At 34.1% G+C, this 24,289-nt stretch overlaps 1 long non-coding RNA gene across 1 annotated transcript in view; it reads left to right on the top strand.

Moving 5' to 3' along the window:
* LOC131383290 (uncharacterized) overlaps positions 1-24,289 on the top strand; it is a 97,934-nt gene that overhangs the window by 31,873 nt on the left and 41,772 nt on the right. The window contains exon 2 of the long non-coding RNA XR_009213199.1: positions 19,157-19,281. This is a non-coding gene — a long non-coding RNA (uncharacterized LOC131383290). The remainder of the gene's footprint in view (positions 1-19,156; positions 19,282-24,289) is intronic.

Below are 24,289 nucleotides of genomic sequence, written 5' to 3' on the forward strand. Positions count from 1 at the left end.
GCCAAAGCTAATCTAAGCAAAAACAAACAAACTAAAAACCATAACTGGAGTATCCACATTACCTGACATTAAGTTATACTACAGAGATATAGTAACCAAAACAGTAAGGTACTGGACAAAAACAGACACATAGAGCAGTGCAAGAGAATAAATAACGCAGAAACATATCCATACATCTACAGTGACCTTATCTTTTTTTAGAATGATATCCATTGTAGTTTTAATTTGTGTTACTTTGATGATCAATTATGTTGAACACCTTTTAATATATCTGTTTGCTATTTGTGTGTCTTCTTTTGAGAGATGCCTATTCAGACCTTTTGCCCAGTTTTTGGTTGAATTATGAGGTTTTTTTTATATAGAGTTGTTTATGTTCCTTTTATATTCTGTTCATTAATCCCTTATCAGATGGGTAGTTTGCAAATAAACTATCCCTCTATGCAGGGTTTCTCTTAAATTTGTTGATTGTTGCTTTGCAGAAGCCTATTAACTTGATGTGCTCTCATCTTTCCATTTTTACTTTGATTGCCTTTGGGTTTTGCACAAGAAGTGTTTGCCAAGATCAAATGGATATCATCTCACCATAGCAAAAATGGCTTATATCCAAATTACAGGCAATAACAAATGCGGGTGAGAACACGGAGAAAAGAGGACACTCATATGATGTTGTTGAGAATGTAAATTAGTACAACCACTATGGAGAACAATTTGGAGTTTCCTTAAAATACTATAAATAGAGCTACCATATAATCCAGGGATCCTGTCAGTGGCGTTTGAACCAGAACTACTCCATCTTGAATAGAGGTTGAGAAAAATAAGGCTGAGACCTACTGGGCTACATTCCCAGGAGGTTAAGGCAATCTTAGGATGATATAGAAGATCAGCACAAAATGCAAGTCACAAAGACCTTGCTGATGAAATAGCATGTGGTAAAGAAGCTGGCCGAATCCCACCAAAACCAAAGTGGTAGTAAGAGACCTCTGGTCATCCTCACAGCTCATTCTACACTAATTATAATGTATTAGTATGCTGAAAGACACTCCCACCAGTGTCGTGACAGTTTACAAATGCCATGGCAATGTCAGGAAGTTACCCTATATGGTAAAAAAGGGAGGAACTCTCAGTTCCAGGAATTGTCCACTTCTTTCCCAGAAAATTCATGAAAAATCCACCCCTTGTTTAGAGTATAATCAAGAAATAACCATAAAATTAGCCAACCTGCAGCCCTTGGGGCTGCTCTGCTTGTGGAGTAGCCATTTTTTATTTCTTCACTTTCTTAGTAAACTTGATTTCACTTTACTCTATTGATTTGCCTTAAATTCTTTCACATGTGAGATCCAAGAATCCTCTCTCAAGGTCTGGATCAGGATCCCTTTCTGGTAACAATCCCACTTCTAGGTAAATGCCAAAAGAATGGAAATCAGTATGTTGAAGAGATATCTGAAACCTCATGTTTTTTGCAGCACTATTCACATTAGCCAAGATTTGCAGGCAACTTTTGTCCATTAAGAGATGAATGGATAAAGAAAACGTGGTACATATACAGAATGGAGCACTATTCCACCATAGAAAAGAATGAGATCCTACCATTTGCAATAAAAGGGATGGGACTGGAGGTCATTATGTTAAGTAAAATAAGCCAGGCACAGAAAGACAAATATCACATGTTCTCACTCATCTGTGGGTGCTAAGATTTACAACAATTGAACTCCTGAATATAAAGCATAGAATGAAGATTTCCGGAAGATGGGAAAAATAGTCAGGAATGAGTGAAGGGGTAGATGGGGAAATAGCTAATGGGTACATAAAATAGAGTAAATAAGACCTAGTATTTGCTAGCACAACTGGATAGCTACAGTGAAAAATAATTTAATTTTACATTTAAAAACTAACTCAGAGTATAATTGAATTGTTTGAAACACAAAGTGTTAATGCTTGAGGTGATGAATATCCTGTTTACCTTGACATGATTAGTTCATATTGAATGCCTGTGTCAACAAATATCACGTTACTCATAAATATATATATATACACACACACACCCCAATATGTATCCACAAAAATTAAAAAAATACAAGTTTTAAAAATAAATATTAAACACAAATAACATCAAATTTTGTAAGCTCAGCTGCATAGTTTGCAAGGATTTTTTTCAGTCTTTGGGTTGTTTGTTTATTCTGTTGATAGTTTCTTTTGCTCCATGGAAGCTCTTTAGCTTATTTAGGTCCCACTTGTCAATTTTTTGTTGCTTTTGCAATTGCTTTCGGTATCTTCATCATAAAATATTTTCAAGGGCCTATGTCCAGAATAGTATCTTTTGAGTTTTCTTCAAGGGTTTCTATAGTTTTTGGTTTTACATTTAAGTCTTTAATGAATCTTGAGTTGATTTTTGTAAATGGTGTAAAGAGGAGGTCCCAATCCAATCTTCTGCATATGGTTAGCCAATTATCCCTGCACTACTAATAAAATAGTCTTTTTTCCATTGATTGTTTTTGTTGAAGTTCAGATAGTTGTATGTGTGCAGCTTTATTTCTGGGTTCTCTAATCTTTTCTATTGGTCTATTTATCTGTTTTTGTACTAATACCATGCTGTTTTGGTTACTGTAGACTTGTAGTATAGTTTGAAGTTGGGTAATGAGATGCCTCCAACTCCAGCTTTATTCTTTTTGCTTATGATTGCTTTGGCTTTGGGGACAGAATTTCCTTTCATATGATTTTTAAAACAATTTTTTTCCAATTCTGTAAAGAATACCATTGGTATTTGATAGGAAAGCACTGAATCTATAATTGGCTTTGCACAGTATGGTGATTTTAAGAATACTGATTCTTTCTATCCAGGAGCATGGAATATTTTTCCATTTGTTTGTGTCATCTCTGATTTTTCTAAGCAGTGATTTGTATTTCTCATTGAAGAGGCTTTTCATCTCCCTGGTTAGCAGTATTATTAGGTATTGTGTGTGTGTGTGTGTGTGTGTGTGTGTGTGTGTGTGTGTGTACATAATGGGATTGTGTCCTTCATTTGGTATGTAGCTTGGATGTTGTTGCTACATAGAAATGCTACAAATTTATACATTGATTTTGTGTCCTGAATCTTTGCTGAAGTTGTTTATCAGATCTTGGAGCTTATGGTCAGACACTACGGGTTTTTCTACACATAAAATCATATATTTTGCAAAGATAGATAGGTTGGCTTTCTCCCTTCTTATTTTGATGCCTTTTATTTCTTTCTCTTTCTCAATTGCTCTAACATAGGACTTTCAGTACTATGTTGCATAGGAGTTGATGAAAGTAGGTATCCTTATCTTGTTCTGGTTCTCAAGAGGAATGCTTCCAGCTTTTGACCATTCAGTAAGATGTTGGCTGTGTGCTTGTCATAAATGGTTCTTACTATTTTGAGGTTTGTTTCTTCAATGCCTAGTTTGTTGATGGTTTTTAACATGAAAGATGCTGAATTTTATTGAAAGTCTTTGCATCTATTGAGATGCTCATGTGATTTTTTGTTTTCAGTTTTGTTTTTGTGATGGATCACATTATTGACTTCTGTATGTTGAACCAACCCTGCATCCCAGGAATAAAGCCTACTTGATGATAGTAGACTAGCTTTTTGATATCCTGCTGGATTATTGTTTGCTAGTATTTTGCTGAGAATTTTTGCATCGATGTTCATAAGGATATTGGCTTGAAGTGTTTTTTTGGTTCTTGTTGTTGCCTCTCTGCCAGGTTTTGGCATCAGAATGATGCTGTCCTCATACAATGAGTTAGGGAAGAATCCCTCCAACTTAGATTTTTGGAAGAGTTGCCGTAGGAGTACATTGAAAATTTGGTACATTTCAGCTGTGCATATGTATGTTCCTGGGCTTTTTCTGATTGACAGGCTTTTTATTACTGATTCAATTTTGGAACTCATTATTGGTCTGACTAGGGTTTCAGTTTCTTTCTAGTTCCATCTTGGAAGGTTGTATGTTTCCAGGAATCTATCCATTACTCGTAAGTTTTCTAGTTTGTGTTCATAGAGCAGTTTGTAATAGTCTCTGAGGGTTTTCTTATATTTCTGTGGGCTTGGTGGTAATGTCTTCTTTGACATTTCTGATTGTGTTTATTTGGATCTTCTCTCTTTTTTTCTTTAGTAGTCTAGATAATTTTCTTTCAATCTTATTTATTTTTTCAGAAAACAAACTTCTAGTTTCTTTGATCTTTTGTATGGTTTTTTATGTTTCGGTATCATTCAGTTCACCTCTGATTTTGGATATTTCTTATCTTCTGCTAGCTTTGGGGTTGGTTTGCTCTTGTTTTTCTAGTTCTTCTAGGTACAATGTTAGATTGTTAATTTGAGATCTTTCTGACTTTTTGATGTGGGCATGTAGTATTATAAACATCCCTCTTAACATTGCTTTCATTGTGATCCAGAGTCTTGGCCCTGTGACATCTTCCAGAATCAAAGCCAGTCAACTGAATCCATCTTATACCAAAATCAAACCCCCAAGGGCATCAGAGAAGATAAAAGTAAAATAACTTCATTCAAAGGACAGCAACTTCAAAGATTAAACTAACATTGGCCCACACAGAAAAGAAAAAAACAGGCAAGAACCTAGGAAAGTAAAAAAGACAGAGTCTTTTTACCTCCAAATAACTGCACTAATTCTCAGGAATGGTTCTTAACCAGGCTGAAGGGTGAAATGACAGATGTAGAGTTCAGAATATAGATAGGAACAAAGATATTCAAGGTTTAGGAGAAAGTCAAAACTTAATTCAAGAAATCTAAGGAATACCATAAAATGATACAAAATCTAAAAAACAAAATAGCAATTTTAACAAAGAACTAAACTTATTTGATAGAGCTGAAATATTTAGTAGAATTTTGTAATATAATTGCAAGTATTAACAGTAAAATAGAACTAATTGAGAAAAGAATTTCACAGCTGGAAGGCTGGTTCTCCAAATGGAATTAGTCAGACAAAAATAAATAAAAAAGAAAAAAGAGTGAAGAAAACATCTGAGAAATATGAGATTATGTAAAAAGACTGAATCTGTGACTCACTGGTGTCCCTGAAAAAGAAAGTAAGAAAGCAAACAATTTGGTAAACATATTTGAGGGCATCCTCAGGGAAATTTTCCCCAATTTAACAAACGAAGTCACCACTCTAACTGAAAAAATTCAGAGAACTCCTGCGAGATACTATAGACTGCAACTACCCCCAAGACAAATGCTCATGAGATTCTCCAAGGTCTACCATTACAACTAGAGAGAACAAGCAGGTCACCTACAAAGAGAACTCAATAAGGCTAACAGTGGACCTTTCTGCAGAAACCCTAAAAGACAAAGAGACTGAAGGCCTATATTTAGCATTCTTAAAAAAAAAGAAACTCCAATAAAGAATTTCATATCTGGCCAAACTAAGCTTGAAAAGTGAAAGAGAAATAAGATCATTTTCAGACAAGCAAATGATAAGGGATTTCATTGTCATCAGACCTGCCTTACAAGAAGTCCTTCAGGGAGTTATAAATATGAAATCAAAAGACTAGTAACAGCCACCACAAAAACACACTTAAATATATAGTCCATTGAGCCAAGGCTCAGCTCAGCACTCCTGTGCTGCATGTTCTTCATGTTCTAACTCTGGGGATTGATAATGCGCTGCCAACTTTGTTCTCTGGCCTTTTGGGTTAGGAACCTGCTGTGTTGAAGGGGCCAAGGTGTTTTGGGTCCACTGGCCTCAATATTCTGATGGAGTGCCAGCCAAAATGTTTCATCTGGGTGGTGGCAGTGGCATTTTTTCTCACTCACATATTCTGAAAGACATGGCAGGGCAGTTAGGTGCACATGCTTTGGCTGGAGTGTGGTGCTGGCGAGAGCCTTTGTTTTAATTTTCACAGATTCCATATACTGGTGAAATGTTTTGGTGTTGTCTTTTAGGCTGCAACCCAGTAAGTAGTGCTTAAGAGTGTTAGATAGCAGATAAGATCTTACTCTGCTGCAGAGCTCTTTTGTGTCTTGGTGCACTTGGCAGTAGTACTCTGTTGTGGGGAGATGATCCCCTCATCTAGCTCACTCCTGGGCCTCAGAGGAGACCCCTCTGATCACTGGCTCTGTGCCCATGTTTCTTTTGTTTGATGTTCTTGTCCACATGGTTCCCTCAGGCAGGGGCCACTGTTGGCAGGCAGGCAGTATACTTGCCAGGTCAGCTCTACAGAGTGAGGCACACCCTGCTTCTCCAGCAGCCTGAAAACCAGGCATTTTACCTTTCTCAGTTATTTGAGACTGAGGGCTCCTCCCTACTTGCTACAAGGTAGCAAGTCTCATTTGTCTATAAGTTGTGGGGGTGTGTTGGGTCACCTAATCTGCTGTTCAGGTACCTCCCAGGGGAACATGAGGATTTGCTTTCCTGTAGCGTTAAGACAGAAGAGAGACTGCTGGGCTGGAAATTGTAGTTCAGTATGGGTCATCTGACTACTTGAAGCAGGGGTGAGTGGAGTTACCTGTTCTGCCTTGCTGGTGCTTCCTGAGGCAACAGGAGGCTGCACTCCTTGGCAGAATTTAGGCAGAATTAGGACTACTACTTCTAGCAGGTGTGGCCTGACTGCTACAAAAGGCAGTGGTGGGTGGAGTCACCCACCCTGAGGTCCAGGGGTTTCCCAGAACAACAAGAGGATCTGTTCACTAGCTGATTCCAGACAGAAGCATGACCCCTGGAATAGAAGCCTTATCAGGCTTTGCCTTTCTGGTTATCAGTGGTGGGGGTTGGGTATAGTCACCTAATCTGCCATCCAGGTGTTCCCCAGGGCAAGAGGAAACTGCAGCTGCCAACTGAGTTCAGACAGAAGTGGGACATCTGGGCCAGAAGCCAAAGCCAAGGATGAGTCATCTCACGAGGGGTTTGTGGGGCAATCTTACTGCCCCAAGCACTGCAACTGTAGCCTCTACTGGGGCTTTGGCACTGATGCCAGTGTGATCTGGGGTCCAAGGCTTGTAGAAGTCCTCTTGGACTTGAGAGTTGCCTCTGCAAAATCTCCTGTTGCTTCTCTGCTGTTGCCTCAGTTTAGAAGCATGTGGGGGTTAGGCAGGGTGAGGGGTCTGCTGTGGAAGCCAAGATTATTCTCCTGTTACCAGGCTTGCACAAGTACCTGTGGGGAGTTTGAATCCCCCAGGGGGCGCTCACTCACTCACACTTTCCTGTGTTAGGGAGCTTCTCCTGGCTTTGTGTACATCCCAGATAGGCTGCTGACCAGCTTCGCTCCTCTGTGCTCTGTTTCCCATTGCTGCCTTGATAGATCCCAATGTGGTTTCTTAGATGATTGGCTTGTACGGTCAGTGTTCACTAATCCTTCTGTTTCCTCTCAGTGAGAGCAACACTCATGAGCTGCTTCTAGTTTGCTGTCTTGACCCAATGCCCATTCCATAATCTTTTATTGAAGGATAGAACATATGAAGCAAAGTTCATAGGCTTAACACATTAATGGGGCTTCACAATTAATTTGTACTTAAACTTAAATTTAATATATTTTGATAAAAGAAATATTACCATTTCTAGAATCTGTAATTAATAATTATACCTTTTCACTAGCATATATTCCTTATTGTATATTTTTAACTCGTTACTTAATATTATATAGTAATTTTTGCTGTTTGCTAATAATACATTTTATATAATTTTTTCAACCATTGAATATAAAGATTCTACTTTTGTTACCAAGAAAACAATATTAATAGCTAATGATGCTATAACACTAATATGTAGTTTATGTTACATTTAATATGCTAAGTTTAATTAAAACATATTGCTATGGTATGAAAATACTGTAACTACTAATGGTATGAATGAAGACAGAAACCATTTTAAGTTTTATTCTACTCTGTTTTTTTGATAATATATAAAATATCCTGCATTAACACTTTTATCTATTCAAATAGGTATTACTATTCTTTCTACACACCTACACTTCTCCAGTCTTCAGCTTTGTGTGCTTGGTGACAGTACAGTGGGAAACAATTGGAAAATAATTTTGAATTGGCTTCAAGTCTGAGACTCTTTTGGACTCTAATTTCTCACAATAGTCAATGCTTGCCAATAAAAGCTGGAAAATTTGCCTTTACACTAGAGGGTATACTATGTCACCCTTTAGTTTGCACCTCTTTCCACCGAGTCTGCAACGTAAAGATTAGTTGGCCTAGACACTTTTTAGAAGGGTTTCACTGGAATTTTATTCATTTATATTTCTAAGAAGCTATTAGTTTGTAGCTTATCAAATGTTTTCATAAGATTAGAATGAGAAGATCTCATGCAATGTTTAACACCATAACCTGAAGAAATCCAGAATTGTGTATTGAAAAACTAAATTAAATACATGTTTTACTAGAAAGTGAGTACTAAAATTCACTGACAAGGAATTATAAATACTGGCTACATTATAAAATAAATTGTAGGTAGTTTCTAGGTAGTTTTCCTAAACCATGGGATATATTTATTCTTGTTATTTAATGTTTCCAGAATTCAAAAAAAATGTAAAATCTCATTTAGCAGAAATAAGCCTAATATAAAATTGAACACAGGTAGTCCAGAAAGTCCAAAACACAACACAAGCTTATGTTTAAAAAAAAACAAAAATCAGTGCTACAGTTTAACCAGGAAACAACATAGGAACCAGAATAGTTCATGAATGATAGTGTATTTTATGAAGGGTCAGTGATTGTGCCTAATTCTTTCTTAGCTCTGTCTAATTAGCAGGTCTGAGCTACATTAGTCTTGCCTATTCTATACTAGGTAATAATTAATTTATTTTTATATTTCTAAGGTTATATTCACTTTCTTTTTCACTGTTATTAATTTCTTAATAATGTGTTATGCATGTAACTCTACTTTTTCTAATACATTCACTAATGAGTAGAATAACTGGTATCCCCTAATTAAAAATATTCTTAACCATAAAATATGTCTATTTCTTTCTTTCTTTCTTTCTTTCTTTCTTTTTTTTTGAGATGGAGTCTTGCTCTGTTGTCCAGGCTGGAGTGCAGTGTTGCGACTTTGGCTCACTGCAACTTCCACCTTCTGGGTTCAAGCAATTCTCCTGCCTCGGCCTGGTATATTTATGTTTCTTATGAATATTTTCTAAGTTGCTTTTTTACATAGGTACTACACAACTTTTCTTAAGTTCGTTTTTAAGAGTTACCCATGTTTATGTTGGTTAGTAGTTTTTTAAATTACTCTTTCTCTATAGTTACTGCTGGTTCTCAGTAATGTCTTTTATATTAGGAAAATATTATAAAATAAACCAAATGTACTGAAGTTATTTTATATATTCTAATTATTAGTATTATTATTCAGTAAAAATAATGAAAATCCAGGCAAGCAATTAGTTTAGAGGCAATTGAAAATATTCTCAAATAATTACTTTTCCCAAAAAGCATCAGGCTCCAAAGTCAATTATTTGAAAACTTCAAGGTATAGATAATGCCAAATGTTATTTAAACTGTTTAAGAGGCCAGCAAGGAAAGAGGAGCTTTGAAATTCCTTTAACAGATTCGGTATTATATTGATGCCAAAATCTGAAAGTACAAAACAATACTGAAACAAATATCTTAAATAAAATATTAGAAAGTAGAAGCCAGAAGAACTTTCAAAGGATTATGCAACATAGTAAATTGGGCTTTATTTCATAGTTCAGTCATAGGAAATACATTTCTATATTTCAAGATATTAAGCTAATGGAAAATACAGTCTATTAGAAAAATATAATAGAAATAGAAAAAACAATCTATAATGATGGCAGAATGTCCTTTGATAAAATATAGACAGATAGATATTTAGATATATAGATCTATGTCAAATAACTAATTAGAAACTAGCTTAAAAATGCAACACTGGATGAATGTAACCCGAATAGTCTATTATTACTCAAAGATTACCTAAGAAACTAATGTAATAAGAGAAGCAATAATGTGAAATTTGGCAAGTACAATTCAAAGTAATCATTTTATTTGTTATTTTATACATGAATATTCCAATAAAATAAGTTGAGAAATTTCTGGATACCATATTGAAATGGTACAGTTAATGTATAAAAATCAGTTTATTTTCTATATACCACATTTACTAAGTAGATCCTGCATGGAGAAAACATTTATGTTTCATGCAACAATATAATTCTTAAAATACCTATGAGATATTTTAACAAGTAGTGTTCAAAAACTTTTCTGGAGGTGCATTTCTATTGTTGTCACTATTTGAATCTCTTTACATCAGCCAATTAATAACATTGTAGTCACCCTTTATTCTTTGTTTTATTCACACAATTGCTGAACAAATTTCTGAAAAAATATGTATGCATCCCATTTCCCATATTCTCAACTATTTGATAAATGCTCAAAATACCTTAAATGTTATGTGTAATATCACATTTGTGATATCCTTCTCAGAATTTTTGCAAAACTTCTAGGTTATTTCTTGCACGTTTGTAATCACTATTGTTGTTGTGGAAAGTGGTTAACAAATCACTAGATAATTGGAGAAGAAGACACTATAACAGAGACAATAAACCCTTTTTTTTAGTAAAGGGAAAGCATAGTAAACCAGTTAGCACACAGATACACACAAACATACACACACAAGCACACACACATTTACATATTTTCTATTTTCTTGCAACATGAGTATGTTTTTATATACTTATTTGTATTTGTCCTTATCTTTTCTGAACTGTATTTTTGTATTATTTGACAATTTTACTACTGGGTGATTTAACTGTTTTTTGTTGATTCAAGATCTTTATATATGATTGATATTATTCAGTCATCATTTACATGTATTGTAAAATTTTATACAATCATTACTTGCCTTTGTTGCTTGTTGACTGTGCTTTTTTTTAAAAAAAATGAGAAATAATATCGGTAAAATTTTAAAGCTTGACAACAGCATACACACACACGTGTGTGTATGTTATATGCATATTGATAGAAGTATAATAAATTCTACTTCAAGGGAAATTTTAATCACAATAGCCATCAAAAGCTAAATTGTATGCACATTTGCTAAATATTTTTGTATTATTCAATGTTGCAGATACAAATACAATATGCATATGGTTGCAATCCAAATGAGCATCAATAGATAAATTGTTGTTTCATGCATAATGTAGAATACAATGCGTTCTTTATAAAACTTATGTAGATCTATAAATATTTAAAACCTAAGGCCAATAAAATTAAGTTAAAAGAAATCTGAACAGAAATCAATATACATAATGTAACCCTCTTTTCATAAAATAGAAGTTATTTTATATATGTATACATACACAGAAGGATATTTATAGATGCACACAAACACTTCCAGAATGATATATGGCAAACTGGTGGAAATAGCTACTTCTGGCAAGGGAAGTTGGCTCTTGATTTTGGAGATTGAAGGTGTTGAAAATAAACTTTCTGTTTTCACTCTAATATTTCCATAATAAATGGCATTTTTATAACTAGAATATATCTGTTATATAAACATAAGTAAAAAATAAACATATTAGTAAACTAAAATATGGCTTAATTTGGCTGACTTCCATATAGAAAACTCAGCACTGTAAAATGTCGGTGAATTTTTATTTGATTTTTAAAATAACAAATACCTTTAAATCATAAATATTAATCAAATATCTCATGTATATATTTATATAACATATTTTATGAGAAAATGAATATAAGTATCAAATAAGGAACAAAATTATAATTATAACATTAATCTCTAGTAGCAAACATCATATGGATAAATGCTGTTTTAAAAATTCAATTATATTTGTGAACAATACCATAAACTAAAAATGTTTTCTCAAATTATAGATAACATATATTTAAAACCAATATCCAAGATAACCTGCCTGTAGAATAACTAGAGACATTCTATATAAAATTAATAACAAAACTAGAAGTCCAGACAAAATGCATTTCAATGGCCATGTATTATGTGGTTATTAGTAGAAGCTCTGTCATCAGATTTCTTGGGTATAAATTTTATTTGTAGGAGTTAGTAGCCATATGACCTCAAGAAAGTTAATTAATGTATTCTTAATTTCATTTTTAATATCAAAAAATTGTTAGAGTTTACACAATTTTTATAGAAATATATATTAAAATACATAGTAACTACTTACTAAAACATAGCTGCTTTTATAAACATAACTCACCTAATATCCAGAGCCCTCCACAATTGGTCCTAGCAAACCTTTCCAGTTGTATTCCTCAGTCCTAACACTTTATTTAAAACTGGCCTTTGTCACCACACACATCAGTTAGTACTGTTACCTTTCTCTAAATACTCATCTTTCCCTCTTCCATTCTTGGCCAACTTACCTATTCTTTCAAAGTGCCTGTTATAAGTGATGTTACTTGTACAATTCCTGTCAAAGTGTAAGAACTCAGGACTTATGTTCCATATAGCTAATCTAGCTCATTTGAATACATATACTTTTCTGAATTCCCAAGACATTTGTATTTTATTTGAATAAATTCATCAAATATGTATTTATCATTTACTTTTAAGTTTTCACAGAGTACAAAATGAGTATATTTTTTATTTTACTCACTGAGGAAAAATAATATAAATAAATTATATAATGTGACAAAGGAATCATATTTTAAAAGATAAATGTAGGTTATTTTTGAAATGTCTACTGGATAAGGTTCTGCACTGTTTGTTGAACACACAAAGGAATGAAATACTGGAAGAAGTCTGCTATTCACTACAGCTTCTCCTAGATTTATACTTTCATAGTGATTGTTGCATAATGACAGGGCTGTTACCATATCTTACCCCAAAAAAATCTTTCCCAGGGGTAACATTCATATAAATTTAAGTAAACCTTTATTCATCTGTATATCAATAAGCAAGAAGAAGTTTTCATATGTGATTATACATAATTCCATGCTTTTTTCAGCTAAATAATAGAAGAGTTTACATTTCTTTCTTCTTCTTCTTCTCCATACTATAAAGAAAAAAATATTGAGACTACATTTATTTATTAAAATGTTTAACAAATTGATAACTGATGTTTCTCATTAAAATTTATGTCATTTAAGTTACTGTTATTGATGTAGCTCTGGACAATCACTTCTTACTTTGGAAGAAATTTTCAGAGGCATTAGTACTTTGTTTTCTATGTAAAATTTTATAAATATAAAACTGAAAATTTCTTCAGGCCCAAGGAATAATAATACTTGATTACTTGGAAACCATAAATTGTGTTATTGATCTTAAAAACAGTAAAGTTTTTGAGGTAATATATTTGTAAATTAGCTAGATTTAAACATTCCAAAATGTATATTTACACTGAATACTTTAATGGATCTTGTTGTACACAATAAAAACACACAATGCTATCTGTCAATTTGGAAAAATCAGAGTAGACATATATTTCTTGCATGCATAAATGTTATTTTTACCTACAATTTCTTAAGGAAAACTATTGTACATCACCTTGGAGAGAGGAGAAAAGGTTAAATAGTAAAGCGGTGATTTTTATCTAAGGCTTATGCATTTTATCACCTTTGGCATTTTTCTCTACTTGCTATCATAACAAAAGAAAATTCTAAATTGGAACAGTTTACTCCAAAAAAAACTTTCTACTGAAAGAAAGTTATTTTTCTAATTTTTTTTTCTAAATTGAATGCATTTTAATTTTAAAATAAAACTGTGTTAATTTCTGTAGTTTCTTTATCCTCCTGGAAGAATCCTTACTGAGTTTCTGTCACACCTTATTTTCACTTTCATGTTAGTATAAATTAGCATTGCGTTAAAAAGTATTTACTCAAAATAATGTTTCCTTGATGGAAATAAAGGAGTTAGTATTAGCAACTATGATGAAGAGTAAATAATAGAAAGTACTGTTGAGTTCTTAGAAAATACTACTTCATATTCCTATTTTTCTATCACAGATATTAAGAATAGAGCCAATATTACAACAAATAACCTTCATGCCTGCAAAAACTTTTTCAGGTACTGAAAAAATAAGGTTATTTTACCTTTCATATATACTTGTCACACCAAAGAAAATCTGAATTCCCGGCAAATATGTTCAAAAAAGTTATTAATACATCAAATGATTATGACTACAGAGACTACAATAATACACATAATACTGTATAATACAATCCAATAATACACATTTTTAAACTACACATGTAGTAATTTTTAAAATTTTGAACTACACATGTAGTAATTTTTAAATGAGTGTCTATATACATGATGTATAGAATAGTTTATTTTTAGTTTTTATAAACATTGTTTATGTTGATGACCTTTTCTATAATATCGTATAGACTTCTTATCTAGTTGATTAAATCATATGTTCATATACATGTTTCTATTGACAAAGGGAATTTACATATATAATACACATATATAAAATATATATATAGTTTTGTGTACATATATATTACATATATATAATATTTGGAACATTGCTGGGTACACAGTGAATTTTTTTTTTTTTTTGAAACGGACTTTTGCTCTTGTTGCCCAGGCTGGAGTACAATGGCGCTACCTTGGCTCACCGCAACCTCAGCCTCCCGGGTTCAAGTGATTCCCCTGCTTCAGACTCCCAAGTAGCTGGGATTACAGGCATGTAACTCCACGCCTGGCTAATTTTGTATTTTTAGGAGAGACAGTGTTTCTCCATGTTGGTCAGACTGGTCTCGAACTCCCGACCTCAGGTGATCTGCCCGCCTCTGCCTCCCAAAGTGTTGGGATTACAGATGTGAGCCACCTCGCCCGGCCTCCCAATGAATTTCTTATAAGTGCTTTAAGTTGGATTGCTCAAAAAGCAGACATTGAGATGGCAATTACCACCCAAGAGTTTTATTAGATTTTTGTAGCTGTGAAACGAGAGTGAAAAAGCAGGATTGGGCAGAGCTATGGGTGCAGGCTCAATAATGATGTGGCTGGCCCAATAGGGAGCCCCCTTCAGAGTTGTTCCAATATGGTACAAGAAGACTAATCTGGGTTGATTAGTCACTGAATGAAGACTGTCCAAGGAAAGAGGTCTGACCCTAGGTGATGTACTTTTTCATCAGTGAAAAGGGGACTGACAACTGAGAGCAATTTTCTGGCAGTATCCTCAGTAGTGGAGTCATAGTACATCATAGCTTGCTCCACAATCCACTCTTGTACTGCTCAGATACACTCTTCATATAGAGTCCAGAAACATTTCTTTCAGCCCTCTCATGTATGACTTCTTGGGTGAAACTGAAGTAAGACAGGTTAGGGTTTGAACTAGATAGAGCCCCTGGCATTGCAGCTGCCCTTGGAACTATAACCAATACTCACAGTTTTCTCTGTCTCAGATTCCTCTTATGCTCACACAAGACTTCTAATGGTCTTTGTGGGCTTATTGGTGGCATGACTTGCATCCTCATACCTGAGAAACTTGAGCCATAAGTCACATAATCTTTGTAGCTCACTGTTGCTGGATTTATTCACTAAACATCAAAATTAGGTAAAGGAGTATCAAAAAGCACAAAAATTGCCCACCTGAATGTCAAATACATTCCTCCCTACCTCCTCTTGATAATCAGGTTCAGTTCTCTCTGACAAGATGAAGAATTCCCTTTTTGCCTGCCGGACCCTTGGCACTAAGTCCTTGAAATACCTAAACAAAAGCGGTAGTTTTTCTTGCTGTATTTCCCACAATAGAAATGTTTCCCCTCTAGAATAAAAAATCTCCAAACCCACAAGAATCACTGCAATACTTCACTCATGCCTGTTCCCTAGGCTGTCCATTGCTCTCTCCATCTGAAATGGGAAAACTCTTAAGGGATCTTTCAATTGCACCATCTAAAGCTATTTGCTGCATGTGTAACACAAGTCAGATTTTCCTTCTGCCTAATCCTGCCTCCTTACTATAATTTTCAGCTATATTAATCCCAAGAACACTACATAGGATGGTGGTAAGTGGGATAATTCCTCATATATATATACACACACTATGTACCCATGAAAACTGAAAATAAAAAAAAATCATTTTAAAAAGTAGGCCTATACTTGCTTCCAGCTCTTGAATTCTGAACCATGCATTCTTCCTGCTGGGATGCATCACCATTTAAAAGTCTTTGATATATTCTGCAGGGTGGTATCTCACTCTTATAAAATATTAGTATCAAGTTGGTGCTTTTGCCGTACATTTGCCTAGGTATTCCATTGCTCCCGTCGGCCTCTAGATTTTGGATGTCATTACTGTGAAATACTCAATGGATACCATGGACATGGATGCATTCATGCATCTTTTTTGTGTAAAGTAAGTGCATTGATCTGACATGTCATGTGAAATTCTGTGCAGGTAAATAAATTTCTAAGTCTCTGGGGACAGATGCTACTTAAGGGTCAGAATGCAGGAACATAATTACTATTCTTAGAATATGTGTTTCTTCCTTTCAAAAGTGGACTGCTTCCCCTTCTATGGTAGAAGAGATCCAAAATAGTCCATTTGCCACCAAGTATCCAGAGTCTCTCTTCAAGGATTGTAGACTCAGTGTGTGTTTTTGTTGCTGAGAGATTGAACATTAAAAGTGGTAATAACTTCACTACTGGAATTCATGCTGTAAGGATACTGCATACTGCCATTACTGCTATCGTACTTATTTCATTCTTATGCTTTCTGTGCTAACTCTAGGATAGCCAATAACGGTAGTTGGTGACCATCAATTGGCCAAGTTATTTTGTCTAATCGATTCCTTAGTTCTCTTCAACAGTGAATGCCCTCTTTTGAGTATTTACATGTAATGGGATTTTCAATGGTTGTGGTAATTCCTCTATATCTATGGGAGTGGGGCAGGAGGAGGCAATGAGAAGAGAAGAAAAAGGGAAGATAGTTTTTCTTCATTTGTAAAACTGGAAATATAATGCTTCCAAATTTTAATGAAAATAAAATAGGTTATTATATAAAAAGCAGAACACATTTTAGACAGTTTGCTCATTCTTCATGGAACCTCATTAATAATAAATGGTGCACTTTGATTACAAATATAAAGAAGTAATCTAGAGATTAGAGAATTGATAAAGATGCATGTATTAAAAGTTATAATTTATTAAATGCACAAAAATAAATAATAAAAGGGATACTTATTATCAATGCTCAAAGACAAATGTCACGGAGGAAGCATTGTTTCAGAAATACAAAAAGTAATATTTAAAGAAGACTACAGTTAAATAATTTTAAAGTAACAAAAAAGAAAATAAAAATATTAGCAAACCATCGACAAGTTACCACAAATTATATGTCTCAAAAAGCTGTTAATCATTTATTCACGGCCATTTCTTATATGCTTTGTTCAAAGTTAATGGCTAATTGGCAGCTCCACCCAATAGGATTTGATTAATAGATTGTCTGAAATAAAATTATACAGGCTAACCTTAACCATTAACCTTAATCAAGATGCAGTGAATCCTCTCATGGTGGGAAACATGTTCATTTCCTTTGCCCACTTTCTAATGGTGTTGTTTATTTTTTGCTCATTGGATTAAGTTCCTTGTAGATTATAGATTCTGAATATTAGAACTTTGTCAAATGCATAGTTGGCGAATATTTTCTACCATTCTGTTAGTTGTTTACCCTGTTGGTAGGTTTTTTTTTCTGTATGAAAGCACTTTAATTTTATGCTGTTCTTGTTTCAAAGTGTTGTATACTGCACTCACAAATAACTATAACCACTTAGCCTTCATCTGTCAACAAAACCACTCAGTGACTACAAGAACTGTCCAATGAAACTCTCTTGCTCCTCTCTCACTTGCCATTTATCTAACAAAAATCCAACATAATTCTTATACAACTCAGTATTCCCTAGGTCATAAAAAATTCCAGTTCATGTAAGTAATGTGTTATGTATAAAACAGGCATTTTTAATAATCAAAACACCCTTCTCAAGTTATTACTTGGTTATATTAAGAAAATATATATCATTTTAATTTCCAAAAGAATGTTTTCCTTATGACTGGAAAAATTCTCTTCAGGTTTTCTAGAACAAAACCAAACTATTTAGCTGTGCAGCAGAATGTGAATATTCAAATAGTCTTGCAAGGGAAATTTAATTTTTAGCCTTATGTTAGTGCATTAGAAAGTATTATTTGAGTAGTTCTTACAGAAAGAACCATATACCCTGTATAGAAAGAAGTATCTCCCTTATTTTGTCTCTAGGAATTGATACCTTGCTGATTTTTTTGTTATGAAGAATGAAACTTTCTTACCTTTGTTTAAGGAAAAATCATCTTCCTTTATTGATATGACTTGTAGTTAAACTAAGCAATACACTTTTTCAACTACATTTTCCATCATAAGCTATTATGAATGAATAAAGTGAAAAATATTTGTGTGGAAGGATAGAAACAAGTATGACTGGAATATAGTGAAACCTTAAGATGAGAGAATGATCTAAGAGTGACTACTTTGGAAGATAATATTGAGCAATCAGGCTAAGGAAAGGTCATGATTCAGAGCACAGGAGTGTGTGTGGGGGGGGAGGAAGGGTCAGAGTCCACACCAGCTAAATATCTAGTCTTCACCTGAGTGAAAATTATGTTATCACCTCTGCTCAGGGCTTGTAGCAGTAAATTTTCCTATCTCCATCTGGAAGTCATGATCATTGCTCATTGCTTGGTAGAAGACATCATTTATGCTTCATCACTATCTACATATAATATAAAACACATATCAAAATATATGTTTTATATTATATACTGCAGAGAACCTCCGCCTCTCTCTGCAGCACAATGGTGAGAATATTCTGCACAAGTAGTTGTGTTGAGCTAAGTAAAGAGGCAAAATGAGAATGAAAGATCTCTGGCAAGTAAATCTTCAACAAGTTGTTGACAAATATAAGTACAAATAAGTATTCTAAATCAATCCATAAGTATAGAATAAGTACTTCATGTCATTCTCTAAACAAATACTTGAAAGTTTTATGTGTAATCACTATAGCAGTTTTTTATCCATATTTTCCTTTTGTTTAATACTTTTTATTTCTCAAATATCGTCAATCTTTATCCATTTTAAATCTATGAGATTACATTGTACACATTATATTTCTTTTCTATACCTTTTTTCTCTATAGTCACATTTGTTATATTGTAACAGTAAATTTTCAACTTATTTTACAAAGCAATTAATAAACATTTATGTGTTTGCTTTACAGCTTAACTAATGCTTGTAATGTTTACTGCCTGTCTTTTCAACTTAGTCTACTGAGTCTTTAATACTGGTGACTGAGCTGCTTGAAGTGAACTCTGGACAAGGTGGAGAGCATCTTCTTGATTTAGGGTCTGATAAATACTAGTAGTCTTTCAATTTATCTAGTAAAATGGGTCAGAACAATACAACTACATGGTATATTTTGTTTCCAAAATTAAAAATATCCTAACAATCACTGTGCTTCTATTTCAGCAGTAGTGGGTGAATGGAGCTACTGTATTTTTTTTTTTTAACTTTGGAAGAAATATCACACGCATACACATACACACAATGACTCCTTGAAACTTTATTTAGGAGGCAGACTCTGAGACTTATCTCTCTCAGCATTCAGAATGTGTAAGTCTTGCCAACTCATTCAGGATATCTCCTTCTTTTTTTCCCCACCAGGTCTTGACATTATAAATGTTATAGACCAATATGCTATGTTTTGGAGTAGTGAAATTATCAACGTCCCTCTGGATTAATTCAAACCTTTAATAGGAGAGTTGATGTAACACAGAGGTAAGAAAATGAGGGTCCACTGCTGTTCCCTGATAGATTTAATCAAATTACATCTGGTGCTTTCTCTTAAAGAATGGAGAAAAAGCCGTTAGCAGATGGAGAGTTGCATATCAGGGGATGCATTAATTTTCTCCACAGTAATTTTTCAGGACACATCTATACAGACCAGTTAAGTAAGCTAAATACGGGTATGGTATGTACACTTTTCAGGTGTTTGATAGTAGCACTTATTTATGCAGCTCACCCAGAAATGTTGTATTGCTATCACTTTGCTCTTTTGTTAAGGAAGTTAAGTTCTAGAGGTTCCATTTCTCTCATTTTACTATAATAACACGTCTAAGGTCAGGAAAACAAGATTGTATTTCTGTTAACTGTCAAATATATGTATATGAATAACATATTCAGGATCTGAGAAAGTACTCATTGGTTAAATTGATAAATGTAGAAAACCTGGCCAGGTGTGGTGGCTCACGCCTATAATCCCGGCACTTTGGGAGGCCAAGGTGGGTGGATCACTTAAGATCAGGAGTTCAAGACCAGCCTGGCCAACATAGTGAAACCCTGTCTCTACTAAAAAGAGAAAAATTAGCCAGGCATGGTGGTACATGCCTGTAATCCTAGCTACTTGGGAGGCTGAGGCAGGAGAAATGCTTGAACCCAGGAGGTGGAGTTTGCAGTGAGCCAAGATCACACCACTGCACTCCAGCCTGGGCAACAGAGTGAGACTCCATAAAAAACAAAACAGAAAGAAAGAAAAGAAAAGAAAACCCATGGTGAGATAGAGTCGTTCCAACATGGACTTTGACTAGTGGACCACAGTGTTCATCTTCTGAATCATTAAGGATTACTGATAGCTCAGATACAATGTGAAGTATCAACCAAATAACTGGAAGTGTTTCTTCCTTGAGTGCATATTTACACAGTTAAATGGCCAAATCTTTCTTTAAGTGAGAAATTACATCACCTGCAGATGTCAGATGATGGTTCTTAGCTCCTGACACTCTAGGATCCCATCATCCTCACTAAAATTAGCCACTTTCAATCATCTCACATATTTATTGTTGTGCTATAGGGAATAATCACTACAGTGTTTTAAATGATATATTTCTTAATCTCATTGTGAATTAATTCCTTGGCCTATTGGGTACATAATTATGAAAAAGTCATATATTGTGAATTATATTTAACATTTATCTCTCTCCAAGTTTTGGAGTTTCTTTCAGTTTATAATACAAAGAATTTCAGGTGTGACAATTTCAATAATCATAGATTAAGTTTGATTCTTGGTTCAATGTACTAACCAAGAAAAGATATGATACCATTGTCAGTGGTATAAACTAGGATATGTAATCCATAGTCTTTGTTAACTTTTCTCGAACTCTCATTTCCATAAGGTAATTGAATTTAATATTATGTTTATTTTCAACTAGTCTCATATACATTCCCCCATATATTTTTTTACTTCTGAAGATAAGCAAAATACTGTGTTATTTGCTATGTAAAATTATTATTTATTTTCTGGTCAGATATTTTCTTGGCCATCAAGTGGCAGGTTGGAGTTTAGTGGCTATGAGGAGTGATGGAAGTGGGAAGTAGGGAAACCTGGTATCTCCTGTGAGTGTCTGGTGAAGGCTCGACCTTAAGTGAGGCCATTACAAGATAAACAAAGACAGCCTTCCAAAGCAAAGACAGAAAAGCTTCTTATGATGAGAAGGAAGTCTCAGAGACTCTGAGAAGATTGTGATATTCACCATTATTTAATTCCATCCAAATGTCCTCATTGCACTTTCCAGAGTCAAGTGTTTTCTTAACTAACTTTCAAATAAAAGTTAGGTAGGTAACCAGGTAAAACTAAGCACTGAAAATCCACTGTAACTTAACAATCTGCAAGATAAGCTTCATTTTCACTATAATGTTTTATCATAGCAGCTGTCATATCTAATACAGCATCTCCTTCAACAGAAACTACATTTTAGATGGTAGAGATAATGAATTAATTGTTTTGTCACTGTATAATATGAAAAGTCAATATCCTATCTATAATGTACTCTTGAATCTCTTTCAACCTAACTATCCAGAAAACGAAACCCAATTTTCTATATTTTGCATGCTGTTAAAGAAATTTCTGATTCAATTATTCAGTTAAATAGAACACAGGTTAGAATACAATCCATTTCAGCTAGCATAAAGATGGACAATTTATCTCAGCGTTTGGTAGCTTACTAAATTATTTGGGTGGTTGAAAAACTTGGACTTCTAAAGCCAGTTCTGCAATGGGTTTCCGTAGAAGCTGTTCCCTATCGTAATCAGAAGCTGTAGAATTATTAGTGTAGAACCAATAATCACCCTACCAACTTTGGAGATTTCTGATAAAAATATTGCTTCCAAATCCATGGTTTATTCTAGGGTTTGAATGCTTGTGTCTTCTTCAAAAATTTATAGTAGAACTCACCTTCCAATGCAATAGTGTTAAGCAGTGAGACATCTAGGAGCTGATTGAGTCATGAGGATGGAGGCCTCATATCGGGATTATGGACCTTAGAAAAGGGCTAGAAGGAAATAGCTAGGCCCTTTTTTGCCCTTACACCATATGAGGATGCTGCAAGAAAGCTCTCGCCAAACAGTGAATGCTGGAGTCTTGATCCTGAACATCCCAGCCTACCGAACTACAAGAGATACATTTCACTTGCTTACAAATTACCCAGTCTGAGGCATTTTGCTATAGCAGTACAAATGGACTAGGACAGCCTGTCTTCTATAATCAGAAAGAAGTTTTTGCTGAATTGGAGATCTACCAGAATTTTACTGCCTCTAGTTCAGTATGCAAAATGAATGTCCAGTTCTGTCCCTTTGCCCCATTTGACTATGTTCCAAATTTAAGTTTACTGTGAGTATATGTTATTGATAAAATCTTATGAGATTCTCTAATTGGCACCAAAAATATAGTTTTTAGTGTTTCAGCCTCTTCATGTTAAGATAGGATGTTGAATGTTTGTCAAGTGATATAATCTTTAATATTGGCCATATTTTAAAAAATTTCCTTCCACCCACTGATAGAGTCTTTTGAAATCTCGTTTTTATTATACATTTACCCTTTTTCTTTTACTTAAATTATAAGCCACAGTTTTTCTGAAATTTTTGAATGGAGGTGAGATTAAAACATATGATCAATTCTCTGTATTATTGCAAGGCTATTCCAGGATTGAAGGACTTTACTAAAATTGATGACCTTAAATTTCAGAAAGACTTTTTTGAACACATTTTATTTGTAATATGTGCCTTAGTTATTATACTAAATGCCCTAGAACTTGCTGCCCTATAAGCACTTTAGGGAAAGAATTATGCCAAATTTCAATATGTCAAGCTGTGATTAATCAACTTTATTCCCCCAAAGATTAAATTACTACTGCAAAAGGTCAATAAATGCTAATGATTGTTATCTGGCCTTACAGCTATGAACATAATTCTTAAAAAATGATTTTAAAAAAGAAAAGTCATTATGGAATAACTGATTAGAAAAGTCAACTAAATTTGTTACTTTTGTTGTGAAAAAGTTTGTTATTTATAACTCAACAGACAATTACTGAGTGACTGTTCTTCATAGGATATTGTGCTGAAAAGTACACAATCAGTCATATGGAATAAATGCTGGTCTGTATTTTCACTGAAACAGAATGAAAAGGAAATGAAACTTCACTCTTTTGTTGAACAGTACCTATTAAGTACCTAGTATGTGAAGTATGTGGCTGGTATTTATATTCTGAGGTGTGTATATAAAGAAAGTTGTAGATGTCTCTGGAGTTTAAATACAGTGGACTTTCCAAACACTTTGTTATTAAATCCCATCAAAGTTATAGTATATATGAGAAGTTTTGTTTACTATTTCACAAATGAAGAAGTGAAGACTCAAAAAAGTTAATATAGTCACAAAGTCATATAGAGTATTTTATCTCAAAATCTATATACTTCGAGAGCACCATATTGCTTACAATCTAAAAGGATAAAAAGACATTTGAGTAATAAATTTTACTATAGTGACTAGATTGATAAACACATCAGTAGAAACAAAGTATTTTGGATGGCTAGAGAAGTGACCTGTTTTTAATGAAAAGATTTTTTTTAGTATGAAAGAAAGCGGTGATTATAAAATTATCAGATCACTTTTGATAAGTAGAGATTTATAGAAACACATATGCAAAGACACAATGATATATGGGTATAGTGCACAATTAGGGGAACAGAATTTCTGTTAGAGGCTGCCCGGGGGAGCTAAAAGATAGCAACATCACTGGTGAATTTGGTTGGTTAATCATTGTGGATGGCAGTCCTAGTATAAGATTCCCAACCAGAATCCCAGCACTCCAGGTTGTTGAATTGACAGGAAGAATGTCTATATAGGTTTCTAAGTTTACTCAGTTTTCAAGCTTATGCTATAGTCATTATTAAAATAGCTAGTGCTAATAACAGCTTGTGCTAAAAAAGTGGCAAGAGATGAGAGGCTGCATAAAGCAGCAAGCCCTTGACATGTGTTTATCACACTCTGAAGCCAAATGTTTCCTCCAGTCACTGACACTCT

This window comes from Hylobates moloch, unplaced genomic scaffold (assembly GCF_009828535.3).
Source record: "Hylobates moloch isolate HMO894 unplaced genomic scaffold, HMol_V3 SCAFFOLD_4, whole genome shotgun sequence".
In the NCBI taxonomy this organism is placed as follows: domain Eukaryota; kingdom Metazoa; phylum Chordata; class Mammalia; order Primates; family Hylobatidae; genus Hylobates; species Hylobates moloch.